The sequence below is a fragment of the Babylonia areolata genome, unplaced genomic scaffold (genome assembly GCF_041734735.1).
Source record: "Babylonia areolata isolate BAREFJ2019XMU unplaced genomic scaffold, ASM4173473v1 tig00020817, whole genome shotgun sequence".
Classification (NCBI taxonomy): Eukaryota; Metazoa; Mollusca; class Gastropoda; order Neogastropoda; family Buccinidae; genus Babylonia; species Babylonia areolata.
The window spans coordinates 17501-22500 of NW_027468495.1; the positions used below are offsets into that span (position 1 = coordinate 17501).

The 5000-nt window shown below is 50.0% G+C and overlaps 1 non-coding gene across 1 annotated transcript in view; it reads right to left on the reverse strand.

Moving 5' to 3' along the window:
* LOC143279149 (small subunit ribosomal RNA) overlaps positions 1 to 500 on the reverse strand; it is a 1829-nt gene extending 1329 nt beyond the window's left edge. The window contains exon 1 of the ribosomal RNA XR_013054710.1: positions 1 to 500. This exon is cut by the window's left edge and continues 1329 nt beyond it. This is a non-coding gene — a ribosomal RNA (small subunit ribosomal RNA).
* Between the last annotated feature and the right edge of the window lie 4500 nt (positions 501 to 5000).

Below are 5000 nucleotides of genomic sequence, written 5' to 3' on the forward strand. Positions count from 1 at the left end.
AAAAGAGTTCCGTATTGTTATTTTTCGTCACTACCTCCCCGTGCCAGGAGTGGGTAAGTTGCGCGCCTGCTGCCTTCCTTGGATGTGGTAGCCGTTTCTCATGCTCCCTCTCCGGAATCGAACCCTGATTCCCCGCTACCCGTTGCTAACATGGTAGGCAGATCACGTACCATCGTCATTTGATAGGGCAGACATTTGAAAGATGCGTCGCCGGCTCGAGGCCATGCGATCGGCACAAAGTTATCCAGAGTCACCAAAGGACGGGCAGAACCCGACTGGCTTTGAACTAATAAAAGCGCTCTTTCCCCGAGGGGTCGGAGCTGGTCGGCATGTATTAGCTCTAGAATTACCACAGTTATCCAAGTAAATTTGGATCATCTAAGGAACCTCGACTGATTTAATGAGCCATTCGCGGTTTCACCGTACGAGGGTGTGAACTTAGACATGCATGGCTTAATCTTTGAGACAAGCATATGACTACTGGCAGGATCAACCAGAATGCAACCCGTATTCTGCGTGCCCCCGGGAGACGGTTGCAGCGCCAGTTGGGACCGCTGCTCACAGAAACGAGGGCTGAGCTCTTTCCGTGGGCGGTCCGCGGCAGCACTATCAACTGAAACCACCGGACAACAGATTCAGGGCCTGAGAGTGCAACGAATCCATCGGTCTCGGCGGGAGGCGCGCCAAGAAGAAGAAGGAGGAGGAGGAGACCAGACCGGACCGGACCGGACCCCACCCTTTCTTCCTCCTCGACACCGTCTCCCGCCCGTTTCCACGTGCCGGACGACGCCCGGTTAGAGACGGGCGCGCCCTTGACGAGATGAAGCAGGCGTTACGCTTTGGGACGCCGAAGGGGCTGGGGAGCACCAACGACCGTCAGTGAGGGAGGAGAGAAAACGCTTCTCTCGACCCGTCGTCAGCGAACGCACCGAACCTTCTACGGACCGTGAGACGCCGGCCGACAAGCCGAGCCCCGGCAAAGGAAGCCCGGCGAGGCGGCCGTGCGCGTTCACACTTGGACGCGCAGGCGGGAAGCTCGGCAGCCGGGCGGGTAGCCTGCGGGGAGCTGGTGGGCTCCCGAGACTCCCGTCCCCCGACTCGGGCCTCGCACGCCGAGCGGTCGCTAGCTTGCCAGTGCAAAAGACAGAAGCGCGGGGGCAGTAAAGCCAGGCGGACGGGTCGACCGTTGCCGGCTGTGCGCCGACCGGAGCGATCCGCCACGCCACGCCGCGTCCCCCACAACCAGGGTGTCGCATAAGGCGCTGCGAAGGTGGACCTTGATCCACATTGGGCAGAGCCTGAGTTGAGGCCCCCCAGCACGTGCCTGGGGACCAGGCGTTGAGGAGTAGGCCTTTTTTTGAGGGCCCAGAAAGTATTTTGGCAATTGTAGCGAGGTTTTGGAGTTTTATCCACAACCTTTACCTGCCTTTTTTTTCCTTTTTTCTCTCTCCGAGCATGCCAAAGTTGATAGAAAACGCGGTTCGGCATGGACGGGAGCAGGCGTTGAGGAGTAGGCCTTTTTTTGAGGGCTATTTGGCAATTTTTTACTTTTTTATCCACAACCTTTACTGCCTTTTTTTTCTTTTTTTCCTTTTTTCTCTCTCCGAGCATGCCAAAGTTGATAGAAAACGCGGTTCGGCATGGACGGGAGCAGGCGTTGAGGAGTAGGCCTTTTTTGAGGGCCCAGAAAGTATTTTGGCAATTTTTTACTTTTTTATCCACAACCTTTACCTGCCTTTTTTTCTCTCCGAGCATGCCAAAGTTGAGAGAAAACGCCGTTTGGCATGGACGGGAGGAGGTGTGGAGGAGTAGTCCATTTTTGAATGGCAGCGGAAAGATTTTGGCAATTGTAGCGAGGTTCTTCGGACTTTTATCCACAACCTTTACCTGCCTTTTCCTCAGCGAGCATGCCAAAGTTGAGAGAAAACGCCCTTCGCCATTGACGGGACCAGACGTTGACGACTACGTCTTTCTTTTTTTCACGGCGCCTGAACGATTTGGGCAATTCTCCACAGCGCGTTTACTTTTTATCCACAACCTTTACCTGCCTTTTCCTCAGCGAGCATGCCAAAGTTGAGAGGAAAACGCCGTTTGGCATGGACAGGAGCAGGCGTTGACGACCAGGTCTTTTTTTTGGTCTTTTTTTTTCACAGCGCCGGAAGGATTCAGGCAATTCTCCAAAGCCGGTTACTTTTATCCACAACCTTTACTGGACCTTTTTTTTCTTTTTTTCCTTTTTTCTCTCTCCGAGCATGCCAAAGTTGATAGAAAACGCGGTTCGGCATGGACGGGAGCAGGCGTTGAGGAGTAGGCCTTTTTTTGAGGGCCCAGAAAGTATTTTGGCAATTTTTTACTTTTTTATCCACAACCTTTACCTGCCTTTTTTTCTCTCCGAGCATGCCAAAGTTGAGAGAAAACGCCGTTTGGCATGGACGGGAGGAGGTGTGGAGGAGTAGTCCATTTTTGAATGGCAGCGGAAAGATTTTGGCAATTGTAGCGAGGTTCTTCGGACTTTTATCCACAACCTTTACCTGCCTTTTCCTCAGCGAGCATGCCAAAGTTGAGAGAAAACGCCCTTCGCCATTGACGGGACCAGACGTTGACGACTACGTCTTTCTTTTTTTCACGGCGCCTGAACGATTTGGGCAATTCTCCACAGCGCGTTTACTTTTTATCCACAACCTTTACCTGCCTTTTCCTCAGCGAGCATGCCAAAGTTGAGAGGAAAACGCCGTTTGGCATGGACAGGAGCAGGCGTTGACGACCAGGTCTTTTTTTTGGTCTTTTTTTTTCACAGCGCCGGAAGGATTCAGGCAATTCTCCAAAGCCGGTTACTTTTATCCACAACCTTTACTGGACCTTTTTTTTCTTTTTTTCCTTTTTTCTCTCTCCGAGCATGCCAAAGTTGATAGAAAACGCGGTTCGGCATGGACGGGAGCAGGCGTTGAGGAGTAGGCCTTTTTTTGAGGGCCCAGAAAGTATTTTGGCAATTTTTTACTTTTTTATCCACAACCTTTACCTGCCTTTTTTTCTCTCCGAGCATGCCAAAGTTGAGAGAAAACGCCGTTTGGCATGGACGGGAGGAGGTGTGGAGGAGTAGTCCATTTTTGAATGGCAGCGGAAAGATTTTGGCAATTGTAGCGAGGTTCTTCGGACTTTTATCCACAACCTTTACCTGCCTTTTCCTCAGCGAGCATGCCAAAGTTGAGAGAAAACGCCCTTCGCCATTGACGGGACCAGACGTTGACGACTACGTCTTTCTTTTTTTCACGGCGCCTGAACGATTTGGGCAATTCTCCACAGCGCGTTTACTTTTTATCCACAACCTTTACCTGCCTTTTCCTCAGCGAGCATGCCAAAGTTGAGAGGAAAACGCCGTTTGGCATGGACAGGAGCAGGCGTTGACGACCAGGTCTTTTTTTTGGTCTTTTTTTTTCACAGCGCCGGAAGGATTCAGGCAATTCTCCAAAGCCGGTTACTTTTATCCACAACCTTTACTGGACCTTTTTTTTCTTTTTTTCCTTTTTTCTCTCTCCGAGCATGCCAAAGTTGATAGAAAACGCGGTTCGGCATGGACGGGAGCAGGCGTTGAGGAGTAGGCCTTTTTTTGAGGGCCCAGAAAGTATTTTGGCAATTTTTTACTTTTTTATCCACAACCTTTACCTGCCTTTTTTTCTCTCCGAGCATGCCAAAGTTGAGAGAAAACGCCGTTTGGCATGGACGGGAGGAGGTGTGGAGGAGTAGTCCATTTTTGAATGGCAGCGGAAAGATTTTGGCAATTGTAGCGAGGTTCTTCGGACTTTTATCCACAACCTTTACCTGCCTTTTCCTCAGCGAGCATGCCAAAGTTGAGAGAAAACGCCCTTCGCCATTGACGGGACCAGACGTTGACGACTACGTCTTTCTTTTTTTCACGGCGCCTGAACGATTTGGGCAATTCTCCACAGCGCGTTTACTTTTTATCCACAACCTTTACCTGCCTTTTCCTCAGCGAGCATGCCAAAGTTGAGAGGAAAACGCCGTTTGGCATGGACAGGAGCAGGCGTTGACGACCAGGTCTTTTTTTTGGTCTTTTTTTTTCACAGCGCCGGAAGGATTCAGGCAATTCTCCAAAGCCGGTTACTTTTATCCACAACCTTTACTGGACCTTTTTTTTCTTTTTTTCCTTTTTTCTCTCTCCGAGCATGCCAAAGTTGATAGAAAACGCGGTTCGGCATGGACGGGAGCAGGCGTTGAGGAGTAGGCCTTTTTTTGAGGGCCCAGAAAGTATTTTGGCAATTTTTTACTTTTTTATCCACAACCTTTACCTGCCTTTTTTTCTCTCCGAGCATGCCAAAGTTGAGAGAAAACGCCGTTTGGCATGGACGGGAGGAGGTGTGGAGGAGTAGTCCATTTTTGAATGGCAGCGGAAAGATTTTGGCAATTGTAGCGAGGTTCTTCGGACTTTTATCCACAACCTTTACCTGCCTTTTCCTCAGCGAGCATGCCAAAGTTGAGAGAAAACGCCCTTCGCCATTGACGGGACCAGACGTTGACGACTACGTCTTTCTTTTTTTCACGGCGCCTGAACGATTTGGGCAATTCTCCACAGCGCGTTTACTTTTTATCCACAACCTTTACCTGCCTTTTCCTCAGCGAGCATGCCAAAGTTGAGAGGAAAACGCCGTTTGGCATGGACAGGAGCAGGCGTTGACGACCAGGTCTTTTTTTTGGTCTTTTTTTTTCACAGCGCCGGAAGGATTCAGGCAATTCTCCAAAGCCGGTTACTTTTATCCACAACCTTTACTGGACCTTTTTTTTCTTTTTTTCCTTTTTTCTCTCTCCGAGCATGCCAAAGTTGATAGAAAACGCGGTTCGGCATGGACGGGAGCAGGCGTTGAGGAGTAGGCCTTTTTTTGAGGGCCCAGAAAGTATTTTGGCAATTTTTTACTTTTTTATCCACAACCTTTACCTGCCTTTTTTTCTCTCCGAGCATGCCAAAGTTGAGAGAAAACGCCGTT